Raw genomic sequence first — 18,344 nt, forward strand, 5'->3', positions numbered from 1 at the left:
TGCCATTGAAGCGAGCTCGAACCTCGCCTAACTAGTCGCTGGTCGTCACCATGCCGACCACCGGGATCCATATATGACCTATTTATGTTTTAAATGGATTATATATGGATTTAAGACCCATTTTGACAAGTCTAGCTACGGGAGATAGACAGCATTTTGTGGGCTTGAGTTGGAAACTTGTATGGGTTTAAAAACTCATTGTGCACGTTGGCCTATTCATCGGGCCAATTTTGAAAAGGAATTCACAATCGGGGCCCATGCTTTGTCCAACGTATACGCATTGTGCCGAAGTCTAAATTACCAAAATTACCATCAAACAAATCTTAACATGTATTGGATATGGTCTGAACTGAAAAATTGAACAACCAGCGTTGAAACCCATTATCCAATCTCTCCTTTACAATACAATTTAGCAAGATAAAACCCATATTTCCATACTACATCACATTGAGACGCCCAAATCTTCACGTGTAAGAAAGTCGTCAGAATTATACCCATCGCCCTCGAGATCAGAGTGCATGAAGTACGCTCCCAAAGAGACTAAGGGCGCGCATGGAAACACTTTTGTTCTTTTTTTGTTCCTGGGAACAGAAATTAAAAAAAAAAAGAGTGTTTCTGTTCCGAACATTTTTGAACAAAAGAACGTGTTTGGTAAGTGTAAAAAAAAACTGTTCTTGGAATAAAAAAGAACAGAAACACATTTGGTAGCTGGTCAATTTCTGTTCCTAGAATAGAAAAAAACGAAACACGTTTGGTAAACGACAAAAAATTTATGTTTAAATTTTTCAAAAAAGAAGATTTTCTTTAATAAAGTTTAAACTTGATATTGAATTCTCATTCTTATGAAATGCTCATTAATTTTATTTTTTCATGGTTAGTGAAGACAAACATTTTGAACATGATCATATGGCATATTTCGTAGAAAAGTTTGTATCAAATTTTTTTCAAATACTTTTTTATTTTTTATTTTTATAACATATAAACTTGATATTGATTTCTCTTTCTCATTCTCATTAAATGTTTATCAATTTAATTTTGAAAATGGTGACTGAAGAAAAATATTTTCAACATGGTCATATGTGCATACTTAAACGAAATTTTTATACATCTCAACATGAACCCTTCCATACATGACATCACAATAATGAAGTAATATAGTTCATTGTTCAACTTCATTACATTGAATACTTAAAAACAATATTACAAAAGTCAACAAATCTCATGCATATTGTGATCCCTTGTCATTTTATTTGCAATACTTATCCTAAGCATGTTTATCCCAGATGACTGCTCATCCAATGTTTATCATCTGCAACTTCCCTTCTTACGATGCCGCACAACCACATTGCACCCCAACTTCGGCTGGTTCTCCCCCTTGGTGGTGAAATCGTCGTTGAACGCCCTCGCCACGTGCTTCACCAGCTTGTCCATTCCACATCACCATGAGCAACAAAACAACAATCGAAGGAAACCCCAATCCAATCGATGAACTGAAATTCCCCCTTTCCAAAACCGAATCAAGCAACAACACAACATCACTCAAGACCTACATGGAATCGAAGGATCCACTTGTTGAATGGATCGATCGAGCATCGGTCCGTGCTCCTCGAGCGAGCCGTTGCTCGAGCAGTCTTGGAGCCGCTGCCGAGCGAGCAGCCTGCTGCTCGACTGGCAGAGCTCGCTCGAGCGGCTCGAGCGAGCAGCCGTCCCAGATCTGTCGCAAATGGGGCGAGCAACGCCGCTTGAGGCTCGAGCGAGCAGCCGTCCCAGATTCGCCGCATATCCGGGCGAGCAACGCTCGCTTGAGGCTCGAGCGAGCAGCCGTCCCCTGATCTGCCGCAGATCTGGGCGAGCACGCTCGCTTGAGGCTCGAGCGAGCCATCCCCATCTGCCGTCGGTAGCCTCAAGCGAGCGTCCCCGGATCTGCCTCGCCAAGCCCATCGTCGACCAGGAGAAGGAGGAGCACCGAAACGTGCACTGATTCGGAAGCTTCAGGTGAGTCGCCGGGTGAGGAGTCGGGCGGAGAGTCGGCTAAGTGGGAGCCGTCGGAGAGAAGGGAGAGACACCGGAAAAGGGAGAGCACAAACGAACGAAGCTTCAGCCGAGAGCACGCACGAACGAAGCTTCAGCCGGTGTGTTCCGGTTTTGTTTTTTGTTCTTTTCATTTTTGTTCTTTTTTGGCTTTGAAGAAGTGTTTCTTTTCTCCAGAAACAACTTTTTGTGTTTATTTTTTTGCTCCAATTTTGTTCCAGGAACAAAAAAACAAAAAAAGAACAGAAACGCAACCAAACGCGTTTCTGTTCTTTTTTTATTCCCGGGAACAGAAAAACAAAAAATATGTTCCAGGAACAGAAATGAGAAGTGTTACCATGCAGGGCCTAAGAAAGTCATCGGGAATACACCCATAGCCGCCAAGATCAGAGTGCCTGCGGGTGGACTCCATTCTCGAACCTCCACCGCCGGTGAACGAGTTAGACTGTCAGAACTGAAAAGTTTATCAGGTGTTGTGGGACGTCCGTGTGCTTATCACTGGTGTTCATGTGCACCAGAAAGCCAAATCGGTTGCAGAGTGGTCAACAAAGGCCCAAAGAAAAAGTAGTCTCCCTCGAAACTGGCTCTGGCTCTAGATTCCATCTCAAGCCCTCCGGCTCTTATCTCATCAAAGCCCTTTTTTATGGGCTTTTTCGGCTTTCCCTAGATCACAGAATTAGTTTTTTTTTTCTTTTCAACTCTTTATTCATGCGATCGATTCTTTTTCCTATTAACACTCTATGTGGTATGGTTAACGTCAGGAAAGTGGAGATATCGTGCTAAATTATAAAAATCAGCTTAACATGCCAATGGTTGAGTTCTCCGCAAAGTCAAGCCACCGCCAATGCAAGCCTTGAAGAGATTAAAAAAGTCATCGAGATTGAACTCACAACTTTTAAGATCGGAGCATGTCGGAATGGACTCCATTCCCGAACTTTCACTGTTGGTAGCATTATATGTGCAACCCTCAAGAATGGAGCGCACGGGAGTAGACCCCGCTCCTAAACTTCCACCGCTAGCGGTCGAGTTGATCGGCGAAGTCAAGAAACTGTTGCAATCGCCTGGGTGGACGTAGTCCTTGAAGAGAGCAAAAAGTATGGGACAAAAAGCGTTGAAACCCTATAAAAGTGAATCCATCTCATCATCTTTCAAAACTTCAGAATCACAACAAACGCCAACTCCAGAATAACAGCCGGCACCGGCTTTAACCGATGGATGGTTATCCAAATCCTTCAATTTCTTGCGCACACAACCGAGAACGGTCTCGCACTTCACAATTAGGGAGTCGAAGTCCTCCATCACGCAAGAATCACGCTCTTTCTCGACCCATTCCAGCCAGCCTCTCAGACCCTTTAGCGACTCACCTAAAGGTAAGGTCGAGGTGCTTTACCTCAATTTCCCACCAAGACCGCGAGAGAGAGAGAGAGAGAGGGGTGACAGCTTGGAGTCTTACGTGCAAACACAGGAGATAAGTCAAACAAATCATGACCTTGTTTAATTATAAAATGATACTTTCAATCCATTATTTTTTAACTTTATCAAGAAGAGGAGAGCCCAGTGGTTTAAATCGTACGTATTACTTCACTTCTTTTCAGCACCGATCAGGAAACTAGAGAAAGAGAAGGAGGGTCAATGACAGGGTCTCTCTTGTTGCGTTTCCTGGTTTGGAATATCATCCATCGATCACCTTTTCTCGTTTCCTCTCGACAGACAGATCGTTACTATATCCTCGTTAGTGCTCTAATCATGGCCACTGAATAGGGAACAAAGCGAGATCCGTCGGAAATGGAATCTCGCAATGGAAATCTCCTCCTTTTCGTATTTTTCTAGTATTTAAAGTGCTACTATCCTTTTGCTTTTCCTTTATGCCATACCGTAGTCATAAATTCTCTTGTTTTAAATTCACCGGGGGTTAAAAGACAAAGCTGAAGCAGACGTTGAGACAAACTCATATATCACCAATATGTTGCGTTTCAAGGGTAAACTAATCCAAACTCTCCTAATCTTGTTTTAGACCTAGGAGTTCTTATCTCCCGAGTTAAATCTGGGAGTTTAATAATGCCTTTGGTGATTCGATACCCCCGTGCTCTGTCCGTGTACAGGTCTTCCACCTCCAATTTCAATGATGATCGCAAAAGTTCTAGGCTCTCGCTGAACTACGAAGATTTGCTCTTTTAAATATTATATCTATGTTTGTTCAACCGATTTTAGTTTTCTCCGTACAACGATGGCGAGGAGGAAGCCAAACCTAGGCAGGCACCACTAACTGGCAATGCCATAGTTATTAGAGAAGGAATTTCCGATGTGTGTTCAATATTAACAATGATATGAGATTTAATGATTGGCCGTGATAGATACGTTCTTATGGAATGGGTGTGTGTTTAATCCTACTTGAAGGAAGAAGTAGTTGTGCTAGAAGACTAATCTAAAACGAATGGTAAGCTTCTTTAAATATCACATGTTGTCGGTAGAAAGACAGAGGGCAAATTCCGATGTTTTGAGCGATGTTTAATTATTTTATTAGCAAAAAAAGAAAAAGAAAAAGAGGCGTATTGCACTCTCCATCCATCTTGAAGATGGGAGCGCGCGTCCGAACCTCCACCGCCAGCGGCCGAGTCAGACTGCCAGAACTGGTAAGTTCATCAGGTGCCGAGGGATGTCCGTATGCTCACTGTCACCGGCGGTCATCGCAGCAGAAAAGTCAATTCGGTTGCAGACTGGTCAACGAAGGCCCAAAGAAAAAGTCGTCTCCCTCGACAAAGGCTCTTATCGAAGCCCTTTTCATGGGCTCTTTGGGCTTTCCTCATATCACCGAATTAGGTAATTTTCAAATACTCTTACCTCTCATAATTTGTGAAACCGGTGATTCGTGTGATGGATTCCTTTTGTCATTAACTCCTCGATGTGGCACTGTTAAAATTAGGAAAGTGGAGAAATCTTATTAAATTATAAAGTTCGACTTAACATAAGGGGAAAAATAATAGCGACCTCAATGTTAGGAGGACAAAAGAGTGTCTTTATCCTATGCTGTTTCAAATTGAATCCCTTACAATTCTACTACACAGGAAACAAAGCATATACCCATATCTAATATTTATATTGCATGAGAGACATCCAAATCTTCGAGTCCAACAAAGTCGTCGGGATTATATCCATGGCCCTCAAGATCGGAGGGTGTGGCCTCCTCTCCTGGGCTTCCACCGCCGACGGTCGAGTTCTCTGGTAAAGTCAAGAAACCGTTGTGGTCACCATCACCGATACAGTCCTCGGCGAGATTAAAAAAGTCATCGAGATTGAACTCACAACCCTCAAGATCGAAGCATGTCGGAGTGGACTCCACTCCCAAACTTTCACCGTAGGTGGCACTATATGCGCAACCCTCAAGAACGTAGCGCACAGGAGTTGACTCCACTCCTGAACTTCCACCGCCAGCGGTCGAGTTGACTGGTGAAGTCAGGAAACTGTTGCAATCGCCGGGGCGGACGTAGTCCTTGAAGAGAGCGTAAAGTATAGGACAAGAAGCTTCAAAACTCTGTAAAACTGAGTCGATCTCATCATCGTTCAAACTTTCATAATCACAGCAAAATTTAACTTCAGAATCACCACAAGCACCGGCTTTAACCGATGTGTTGTAGTCCAAACCCTTCAATTTCTCGGGCACACAAGCAAGAACGGTCTCACACTTCACGATCAGGGAGTCGAAGTCCTCCTCCGTAGCGCAAGAATCACACTCTTTCTCGATCCATACCACCCACTCGCCCAGACCCTTCGGCATCATCACGTCGACCTTGTTGCGGAGGTAGTCGTAGATTATTTCTTCGACTGAGGGAACACCGAAAGAGTAGGGCCTGCCCGTGGTGGAGAAGACAATGACGGCAGCACGAGCGCCGGTGAGTTGGCAGAGAGTAGAGGCCTTCTTGAAGAGGCCCTCACGCCTCTTCGAGAACGTCACGCGCCGCTTAGCGGGGTCAGTGATTTTGACAATTTCTGTTCGCCGGCGCTGAACCACTAGCGAAGTTTTCAAATGTTTTTCGCTTGGAGAGAGGGCGTGTGTGTGGGCGCGGCCTAAACGAGTTTGCAGGTTTCTTTGTTTTCTTGGAGAGAGAGAGAGTGTTGAACGAGCTTGCATGGTTCTAGAGTTTCAGAGTTTCAGGGGTGGGTGGGTTAAGGGGTTTGTAGTATGAAGTGATAATATTTTGGAATGCGAAGATGAAAGTGCCCCGGTGTTTATAATAGCAAACCATGGGATCTTTATAGAGAAACGCATGTGAGTCGGATGTTTCTTCTTTTTCTAAAGTTCTTTTGAATGATTGACAATGCTCATCAGCTATAGTATAACAATGAGGGGCAGTTTTTTTTTTTCAATGGTTGTGCAAGTATTTTTATATTGTTGTAATCATGTATTTTATTCATCTATTCACTAATTTATTACTATTAAAAGTCTTTTCTATCGTGCACAGGCTTACAGCACTTGCAAGACTTAAAAATGGAAAGTCCCGCAATCTTTACGCTAAGATAAAGCACCTCACGAGCTTGTAATGGCAAAATATGGGCCTCTCTTTTTTCACATTGATTATCTCGTCTTTCCACGAAGAAAAGATAGAGGAAGGGGAGAAAATATTCAATGGTTGCTTACCACCACATCCTCTGCACGCATGGCATGCATGATCCATTAAAATGGTGACATATGTCGAGTGACGTGAAAATTAAAAGAAGAAAAAATAAGAACTTTGCAGACTTGGTAGGGCGATACTCTGTCCTCCTTAATTACGCGGTGCTCTCTCTCCTCTCTGCTACTTTCTCCCCACTCTCTCTCCTCCTTTATTTTAAAATTCACTCCAGATCCCTCCCTCCTCTATCTCTCCTCTCTGTCTTGCAAAATCCGACGACCACCTCTGGACGACCACCGCCAGACGCTCTCTTTCAGTTGCTGGGAAACGACGGAGGCTTGGCGGCGTTGGGGTCGAAGGGCTCTATGGCACGAGCTTCCCTCTAAAGAAGTGGTCGTTGCAGAGAAATAGACACGAAATGTTGGCGTCCATGCAGTCGTGGCACCAGTAGGACGACCCAGAGGAGAGGACGGACGTGATTGAATCAAGTGATTGCGGGACTTTCCATTTAGTTTTAAAACTAAACACCGAGATTTTCTCTGAGTAACAAACGTGATTGAATCAAGTAATTGTATGACATCTACAGCCCGACTGAATGGAGCACTGGAGTAACAGCCAGCATAGCCACCAAAAACTGTTATGGCGAGACAATGCCGATGAGTAGAACTGCATTTCTATGTGAATACCTAGAGCAGATGAGACTGGTGGATGAAGTACTTAAAGACATGCACAGTCTAGCAATGCCGGCATATCTTCTCAACAAACGATGCTCTCATCTTTGCGAAAAGACCGACACACTTCTATCTACAGCAGCAAACTAAGCCCAAAGTAAAGAGCTCGCCCAGATCGTTATCCTGACTGCAGCCATTGGCGCCTTCCCGGCTTGCCTAATACTTGGAACCAACTTTTTTACAGGATTTTGTCTTACTAATTTTCACTTGTTATGATGTACGCTTACTGGCAATTGTAACAATTTACTTCTCTACCTCCCCTGCAATTCTATGGGGGAGCGTGAATATGAAAATGTCTCATTTGTCATGTAAAGATGACTAAAAGCATATTGCATTTGCTAGGAACTAAGGTGGCTCGTTTCTACTTTGCATTTACCTTTTTTTTTTTTTTTGCCATAGCATCTACCTAGTTAACTAGTTAGGTTATGCTGGATTTTGGCAGATCATCCTTTTTATGATGAAAGAATCATATATTTTGTTGCACAATTTCATGGTGTGAGACTGTTGATTTTTTTAGGACTTGAATTTACAAGCTTGAACTAGTTTCTTCTCTTAATTTTGCTTAACAATAAAAACACATGCACACATATAGGAAAAATCACAAAGGTAAAGATTGGAAAGCAAAACTTGAGCGTGGAATCATTATGCGAAACTACATGTTCAGGAGGGTAAGAACATTGTTGGCTCAGAAGAAAAAATGATTTGGCAAGCTAGTTGGTGTAAACAAAAGCACATAGATTATACTGAAGTTTAGATACGAGCTTACCATGACACAAATCTCTCGCTGCTTAAAGCAAACTTAACAGGATTTTGAAACTAACGTCAAGAAGCTATAGAATAGAACTCACTGAATTCTAATACATTACATCCAAACTAGAACACAACTATTTACATAATGTTGACATGAGTTGACTAGTAAAGCTTGCAAAATGAAGGTGGCATAGTACTGCTATCCATAGAAAAGCAAATACTAGTTCTAGATTGCCAGTCCCGGAGCATTAACTTCCATCATACTCCTTACGTCTCCTCCAATTTCCGAATGCACCATTCCAGCATTACTGGCTGCCACATGCTTGTCATAAGGTGAAAGGTGAACCCCAAGTGCAGCCCTGCCAGAAGGATCAACATTATTCAACGACGCGGCGTCTCACTCTAGCCTTCGCAGTGTTGCATGCTATACTCAATCCTCCGGGAACAGTCAATCTCGTTGTGTTATAATTTGCTGATGCCTTTTGTTTGTTGTTGGTTTTTATTCTAACCAATGGCTTGGCTCTTGAATCGTTGATATGTGGCTAGTTTGATGCATTGAATGTGTGGGTTGGAAGAGAATTTTGTATATGGCACTGCTATGACCAATATTTTCCGGTACTTCTTTCATCTTGAACTATTACTGAAGCTGTTGACTTTCTCCCCATTTGCATTTTGCTGGTGTTTATATTAACTGCTGGAATTTCGTGAGGGGTGGCTTTTGGTGTACTTCCAACTTCCGTTGCCTTCCGGTTTTTGTGCCGTGACCTCGTGTTCCGTTGGAGCTTTGTTAAAGCTCATAAAACAACAATCAAAACATAAAAATTTCTGTTGTTTGAGAGAGAGAGAAAAGATTTAAAAAAAAAAAAAAACAGAGCATAGCACTTCATACATTTTTGTGCTTAAAGAAAAAAACTGTCAAGTACAACCACTAAATACAAAGCAGAAACTGCTCATGTACGTGCAACACATAACTACACACAAACGTGCTATTAACTTTCTAGAAAATAGCAAAAACACTAAATGCATAAATAAATGAACTTGGCTGTTTTTTAATATAAAAAAACAGAGTAAAACAGAGGAAAATATGACATAAAACAGCAGCTGAACAATTCCAACAAACTCCTCCTTGGATCGATTCTTGCTGATTCCTATTTTCTCTCTTAACGGCTCAAATCTTCTAATCTGAAGTGGTTTTGTGAACATATCTGCATGCTGATCTTCAGATCTGCAATAGACCAACTTAATTTCGCCACTTTATTGCACCTCACGCAGAAAGAAAAATTTGACTTTGAAATGCTTGGTTTTGCTATGGAAAACTGGATTATGAGATATTGCTAAAGCAGCCTAATTATCCACATTAACTTCAATGCAATCACTAGAATTCAACCACAGATCCTTCATTATCTTTTTCAGCCACAAAGCTTGATTTGCAGCTGCAGTAGCTGCTATAAACTCAGCCTCTGTTGTGGATTGAGCTACAATCTCTTGCTTTTTGGAACACCAGGAGAAACAAGCGAACCAAAACTGAAACAATATCCAGGCGTACTCTTCATGTCATCTACCGAACCAGCCCGAGTCACTATCGAAAATCCTTGCAAATTAAACTTTTGACATTTCTTAAACTTCACACCAAAGAACAATGTTCCTTTGAGATATCTCAAGACCCTTTTTGCTGCAATCAAATGTAACTGACTAGGACTACTCATAAACTTGGATAAAACACTCACAAGAAATAGAATATCTGGTCTGGTTGCTTTGTAAGATACATGAGACACCCAATCGAGACTTCTATACATAGAAGCATCTACCGCATCTGTTCCATCATTTTTCTGCAGCTTCTCTTTAGCAGCCATAGGAGTGCTTACACTTCGAAAATCTTCCATCTAAAACTTCTTTAGAATTTCCTTCATGTATTTTTTCTAACAGATGAAGATCTCATATGAAGCTTGTTTGACTTCCAAACCCAAAAAATAAGTCATCTTTCCCAAGTTTGACATCTCAAAAACTGCAAATAGATATTGCTTCACCTTCTCTATCAATTCCATATCATTCCCCGTCACTAATAGATCATCTACATAAAGTGACAGAATTACAACACTGCGATTCACCTTCTTGACATAAAGAGTGAACTCACTTAAGCTTTTTACAAAGCCAAAATCCTGCAAATATCGATCTATCTTCCCATACCAAGCTCTTGGAGCCTGCTTCATCCATATAGAGCTTTCTTCAACCCGTATACACTCTCTTCTTGCCCTTTGATACCGAAGCCTTCAGGTTGTTCAACAAAAATCTCCTCCTCAAGCTCTCCATTCAAAAATGCAGACTTGACATCTAACTGAAATATAGGCCACCCTTCTCTCGCTGCAATAACTAACAAGAACCTTATTGTATCAAGTCATGCAACAGAGCAAATGTTTCAAAATAGTCTACTCCCCATATTTGTGCATAGCCTTTCACCACCAGTCTAGCTTTGTGTTTATTGACGAACCATCAGGATTAAGTTTTATTCTAAACACCCACTTAACCCCAATCACATTCTTATCGGATGGTCCGTCAACAAGCTCCTATGTGTGGTTTTTATGGATCATTGCAATCTCCTCCGCATTGCTGCAATCCACCTTGATCCTCCTTAGCTTCCACAAAGTTAGATGGTTCGAGCATTGCCACATTGCTTCTTTCATAGATTCCAGCAAGTGACCTTGTGCCTCTCACTTTGGTAAATCATCCACACTTTGTCTTCCAATCCATCTATAACTTCATCAACCTCTACATCTTGCGGGTTGTTTTTCGAACTTCTTTGCATTCTGCACTCTTTCCTTCCATCCAATTCCACTCATCTTCCTCTAGAAAAACAACATCTCTGCTTACTGTCACCTTCCCTGTCATAGGGTGAAAAATTCTGTAAGCTTTTGATTGGAGATTGTACCCAATGAAGATTCCAAGCTCTGCTTTCTTATCCAGCTTGTCACTCTTAACCTCAGGAACATGAGTGTAACACAAACACCCAAAAACCTTCAAATTTTTCACAAAAGGTTTAACACCATACCAGACTTCAAAAGGTGTTGACCTCTCTAAGGCCTTTGTGGGCAATCTGTTTAACAGGGAACACCGGCAGCATTAGCCGCTTGCTTCGGCTCGAACTTCTTAGATAACTTCTTCTCCTGCATCATACATCTAGCCATCTCCATAATGCTTCTTTTTTTCCTCTCATTGACCCCATTCTGTTGAGGTGAATAGGGAGCAGTGAATTATTGCACAATTCCTGCTTGCTCACAATTCAACTTAAACTTGTGAGCAGTATACTCAAAACCATTATTAGACCTGAGCATTTTATTTTTTTTTCCACTCTGATTCTCAACTAAGGCTTTAAACTTCACAAACACATCAGCAACTTCAGACTTGGCTTGCAGAAAATAAATCCAACTCATCCTAGTCATATCATCAGTGAAGGTAATGAAATACCTGCTACCATTGAGAGAAGACTCAGACATAGGTCCACATAGATCTGTGTGGACTAATTGTAGCTTCTCACATGCTCTCCAGCCTCCTCCTTTGAAAGGAAATATGGCTTGCTTGCCAAGAAGACAAGTTCTGCATTGTGGAAATTCCTCCTCCAAACTTGGCAAGTCATCTACCAAGCTATTTCTCTGCATAAAAAGACATGTTCTTCCTGTGAACATGCCCAAGTCTTTTATGCCATATCTCTGCATTTTCTTCTTTGCACTTTAAAGCCATTTGTTGCATCTCTTGTGGCTTGAACATGAAACTCTTGTCCTCCATTGGAATTCTTAGCACTTATTTGCTATCTGCATTATTAATAAGACATTCCTTTCCTTCGAACTTCACTTTATAGCCCTTCTCAAATAATTGACCAACACTTAACAGATTATGGTCAATATTTGGCACAAAGAGAACATCACTGATCAGCTTCATCTCCTGATTTCCTTCAATAGCCACTGTACCCTTCCCTTGCACTTCGATATATTGTCCGTTGCCAATTCTGACTCTGGACTTGACTGACCTGTCTAGACTCCTAAACAGCTTCGAATTGCCAGTCATATGATTGGTACAACCACTATCCACCAGCCATGCATCATTCCCAACAGAAGATTCAGAAAAAGAAGCTACAAACAAGTGCTCTTCCTCGCCATTCAATGCTACATGTGCTTTTCCCGCTTGCTGGTAATTTTTTCTTTGCATATGGCTTCCATGTGACCCAACTTGTGACATCTTCTGCATCTAGCATCAGGCTTTCTCCAACATCTAAAAAACTGATGATTAGTTCCACCACGTATTGACAAGGCTTTTTGTTCATCTTCCATTTGCTAGACCCACCAGAGTTTCCTTCTTTTGCTACAAACTTGGAGTCACCGGCATTTTCTCTGGACTGAATCCATTTCTTCCCTTTGCCTCCATCATTTGACTTCACTCTACAAACTCTTCTCTTCTCATCAGTCCTCTGTGCTCCTGTGCCTGCAGAGCATTTAACAATTCTACAAGCTTTATATCAGCTAAGTCTCTTGTATTTTCCAGAGATGCTATGGTGGCTTCGAACTTCTCTGGAAGAGACACCAGGATCTTCTGAACAAGCCTTTCATCCTTCAAGTCAGTCCCTAAAACTCTGATTTTTCAGCTATCCCAACCAACCTATCAGAGTACTCCTTCACCGACTCTGAATCTTTCATCTGCTATCTCTCAAACTCCCTCAAGAGATTCAGCACCTTCATGCCTCTTATCTTCTCATCTCCCTCGTATTCATCATTCAAGAAATCCCATATTGCCTTTGCAGAATCACATCTCATGATCCTTGTGAAGATAGTGGGTGAAACAGCCCAGCGTATAGGCATGACTTTGCCTTGGCCTTCCTTGTGATTCTTTCTTTATGGTACTTTATCGATTCAAGGTCGGATTGTCTGGAAGTGGAGCAACCTCATAATCATTCTCCATAACCTCCCATAAATCATGACCCTCCAAGAATGCCGTCATCTTGACAGCCCAAGCCTGATAATTTTCCCCAGTAAAGACTGGAGCAGCCATTGTAGAGAATCCACTCGATCTTGCCTCCATCAGCTTTTTCTTTGCAGATTGGAAGCAATCCTCACTCACTTACCCTCATTTCACAGTCCCTTAAGATCCCACAAACGCTCTGATATCAATGTTAAAGCTCATAAAACAACAATCAAAACAGAAAAATTTCTGTTGTTTGAGAGAGAGAAAAGATAAAAAAAAAAAAAAAAAAAAAAAAAAAAAACAGGGCATAGCACTTCATACGTTTTTGTGTTTAAAGAAAAAAACTGTCGAGTACAACCACTAAATACAAAGCAGAAACTGTTCACGTAGGTGCAACACATAACTGCACACAAACGTGCTATTAACTTTCTAGAAAATAGCAAAAACACTAAATGCATAACTAAATGAACTTGGCTGTTTTTTAATTTAAAAAAAAAACAGAGTAAAACAAAGGAAAATATGACAGAAAACAGCAGCTGAACAATTCCAACAAGCTTATAGCTAGAGGGACATGCTTGTCTCCGTATGTCGTGATTTGCCTTTTTTTTTTTTCAATTGATAATTAATTTTACCTGACTCACGATAGAAGGCACGCCACCTGCTCCAAGGGATGACCATAGCTATACCGATATTGGTGACAATTGATTTGTGTTTGGTGGGACGGATGGGATGAACGCTCTCGGGGATTTGCATGTACTGGACACTTGTAAGTTATATTTACCATCTCCTTTTGCCCGTGATGTAGCCATACAGTCTTGTCGACTAATAATCTGTGCGTCTTTTCGTTGTACTTCAAATAGCAGAAGTTGGGTTCTTTTTAATGTAGTTCACGAATCGGTTTTGTAGCTTCTCATACATGGATATCACCCAGTACATGGGGAGAGGGACCAGAGGCAAGGCAGGGTCACAGTGCAGCACTTGTGGGTAAAAGGCTGATCATATTTGGCGGGTATGGAAAATCTCCTGATGATGATGATGAAGTATATTATAATGATCTCTTCATATTGAACACAGGTACATTCTTCTTAAAAGTCGCCATTTCTTATAAGCCTCTAGTCTCCAGTTACATCTATCTGTGAAATTTCCCTGTCCGTGCATTTCAGAGGAGGGCTAGACTTTACGTTCCAAGTATGTCGTGTCCTCCAACTTATCAAAGTACCATACTTGTAGCATGCATCATCAGTTACTACTGCTCGTCAAATATTTATTGATTTAGATTGGAGAGTTCAGTATTCTATCTTCCTTCGGTAGGCAAACATGCTAGTTGATGCGTCAGCTTCTCATAATCTTCATTCTTATGGATTTCGGCAGATGACTCATTAATCTTTGGTGGTCCTTTGTTGCCCTTTCCATTCACCTTTCCCGGTTTTCTTTTGGCTCCTAGTTGATCCATGAGATTGATAGAGTGGATTCCTGGCTTCTTAAGCCTTGCTTCCTCTTGAATGAGCATACTTTGCAGTTCAGTCACATACCACTTATCCTTTATAGTATTATAATTTATTTGGAATGGACAATACTCAAGAGGCAAAGAATTTATGATAAACTGCATAAGGAAACTTTCATTTACCTTCATTCCCATGGAACTTAATCTTGCTGCTATATTTGCCATTCCAGTGACATACCCATGCACGGTATGAGAACCATCAAACTTAACGGTGGTTAACGTACTCATTAATCTCTCGACAAGTGACTTATCAACATGATGAGATTGAGAACGACTTCCACTAACTTCATGAATTCCTTAACATTATTAGTTTTGGGAATAGTTGACTTAATGTTTTTTACTACTATCCCGCATGAACATTAAGCTTAGTCTATTTGATTTTTCCGGGCCTTATGGAAATACCTTTCTTCAGCACTGCTAGAAGCAGTAAGAGCAGCAGGCTTATCATTCATGAGTGCTAAATCAAGATCAAGAACACCTAGGTGAAACTTGACTTGTTCACTCTTCAGAAAAGTTAAGCCCATTGAATTTCTTAATAGACGAAGCTTCTAAATGAAGAGAAATAGAAACGGATGCTACAAAATACATAAAATGCTCACACATTAATGCTTTGAGTCGTAACTTAAACACATGACTCGGACAACAATCACACAACATTAAATGTACATTGAAGTTCTCCTTTGGATGATACAACAATGCACAAACGAAAAACATAATTGATGCTTAAATTTAATTTCACATAATTAGTAATTATATATATTCCGATTAGACACGCTTGCTATCTTTGGATATGCTAAACATATCTAACCAAGTATACTAATTAACCACTATTATGTTCATGATTATAAAATTAATCGATCAATCTTTGAGTGATCCTTAAATATATATATATATATATATATATATATATATTTTTTTTTTTTTTTTTTTTTTTTGTGACCTGGGAACCCCGCACTGACCGACAATTTGGGAGTAAACCCAGGGAGGCACGTAGGAAACCACCACCCACGCACCCGGGTAAGTCGCCAAGTGTCTCCACTGCTTCCCCGCAACTTGCGTTGCGAGGGCTTCGAACTCCGGCCTCCAGCGTGGAGGTCCTAGAGCCTACCAGCGGAGCCACCCTTGCGGGTGGTGTGATCCTTAAATATTTTATAATCAATGAACTTCAAATTACCCATGACGAAAAAATATATAACATCATGTCATCTCATTGTAGCATCACATAAACATGAGAAATTGAATTTTATTTAATTTGACGTCTATGAGAAATTTTCTAATTCGGCCACTTTAGTGATTAACGAATTATACATAATATAGATATCAAATTAAATAATCATAACAATAATTATTTCAATTGAATGAACTACAATAAATTGTACAATTAAGAAAATTGCAATGATGTGTATGTAAATTTATACAATAATAGGCCCATACTAAAGACATACACATGCTATTTATTCAACATCAATTTCCTCATCAATTAAATTGCGGTAGAAAATAATAGGTCAATCAATCATTTTTTTTTAAAATAAAGTGAAATAAAGGCTTGGTGGCATCCCCTGATGGAAATGCACAGCACGGATCAAATTAATGTTGTACGGACTTGATGCACCCCCACCCACTGTGCATGAGCCTTAGTCTATTAATGGCCAAATCAATTCAACAAAAACTAGAGATGGCACATAAATAGGGGACAAAGCAATTGCAACCAATCTATTGATGTGTGACAAATTAAACTACATTATGTTCATATGCAGTAAAGAAAATCCCCAATAGTGCGGCACAAGATCTACCACCAAGTGGACAGCGTGCCTGGTGCTGTGTGCGTCCACCTGGCACAGAACCATCCATCATGCGCTGCCATCACCAACGCATCCATCATGCGCACCCTTTTGGTGCACCCACAAGCCGCGCGTCCCAACCTTGCAGGCCGGAAACACATTTAATCAATTCAATTTTTTTTTTCCTCGGGCCAGTAAATAAATCTCACAATTAGAGCAAATATCAATAAACTTTTCTCGTCAATCAAACAATCAATGGAAAATCAAAAGTTCTCAAATGATACTCTGATGCCACGTGTAAGATCAAAACAACAATTGTATGCAAATCAAACCCTTTTATTTGCATAAACATCGTACCCAAAATCTTATAACAAAATGATATTCACAATATCATGACAGACGAGAAGCATACCTTGATTAATGATGATTTCTTGTGAAGAAATCAATTGTAGATGAGAAATCTTTTGAAGAAATAGGTTTTTCTCTCTTGACCCCTTCAGGCTTTTCGACGTTCTTGATGGAGAGAAAACTGTCGTTCTTTTATAGGGTTGAGAGAAGACCAGTTTCTAATTAGGGCCTTCTATAGTCACACAATCCATTAGGGTGTACAGTAATTCTCTCTATTGACCAATAAGAATTTAGCATCTAATAATTGTTAAACCTAAACCACATATGAGACATTAATCACGTGGGCCACAAAAAATCCAACAACCAGAATTTCAAAAGCAATGCTTGGCATCAGGCCCTCAACATTCTTGATGCGGACGTGATATTAAATTAGCGAAATTTTCTCCTTGCAAAAGTTCCCTGCAAAGACAGGAGCTCAGTATACACACTGTTGAACCCAGGTTTAGAGTTCTCCCAATGTGATTGCTCTTGGTCAAGGCCTGGAATCTATGCGAACATGATGTCATCAAGGTGGTGATCTCGTGTAGAACTCGCCAAGTTGCGGGAACATCATTAGCATCCCCAGGTCATGGGCAGGCTCTGATCTATTGCTCTTGATCATGCCTTTTGTGCAACCCGGTTGCATCAGGAAAGTAAAGGCTTGCACGAGTTGTCTAAAAGTGGGCTGCTGCAACCTCTCCCTGCTGAAGCGAACTCGCGGTTGGCTGACTCTGTTCAGTTTTTTTCACCTCCTTTAACTTTGCAATCTGGGAATATCAGACATGCTGTCCCTGCTTGAACTTAAGGCATTTTATTCATGGGGCAAGGTTGCTGATCAACCCTGATGGCAATGCCTGTATTCTGCTATCTAGCAGACTTGAGAGATATATGATGGCCTCAGCATGGGAGAGCTTTAAGGCATTCTCATTATGATTCATAAGTGCTGGGGGCTCGATCCCTCCTTGTCTTGCAAAACCATTCGCACTCTGATTGTTAAGCAAGCCTCAAAGCTACCATATGCGGCACGCAAGGTTGCGGAACACCATTCACTCTACGCAAGCTTTCTTTATTGGAATGGCAAATGGTATATCTACAGTCCGACCCTATTCAAGGCTGCAAATGCCCTTTTTATTCTCTGTAAATCCAACATTTCCCTGGACAGATATAGCTCTCCTCTGCTTTGGCTTATTTGGAACATAAATATGACATTCCAATGTCAAGAAGCAGAGCTAAACAAAGATAAGTAAACGCATGTTTAGCTCATGGCAATTTTCGGTAGCAAGTCAGCGCCAGAAACTCTCGGGAGATAGAAAAGGCCAGTATAAATAATATAAGGGAAAAATAAGAGAGAGAAAAATATATTGACATGCTAGGAGGAGAGAGAACGTAGCTATGGATTATCATGTCCCATTATATCGACGACTCACCCCAACATCACCTTGCCGCCGCACATGTCCACCGCCATTGTTGACAGATTAAACGAGAGATGCTCATCATCAAAACGATTCAACCAAAGCTTTATAAGATAATGTTGGTCTGTTTGTGTACGTTTATTTTATGTAAAATTTTTTTTTTTTTGGTGACCGGGAACCACCGTACA

Source organism: Eucalyptus grandis, chromosome 5 (assembly GCF_016545825.1).
Source record: "Eucalyptus grandis isolate ANBG69807.140 chromosome 5, ASM1654582v1, whole genome shotgun sequence".
Lineage (NCBI taxonomy): Eukaryota > Viridiplantae > Streptophyta > Magnoliopsida > Myrtales > Myrtaceae > Eucalyptus > Eucalyptus grandis.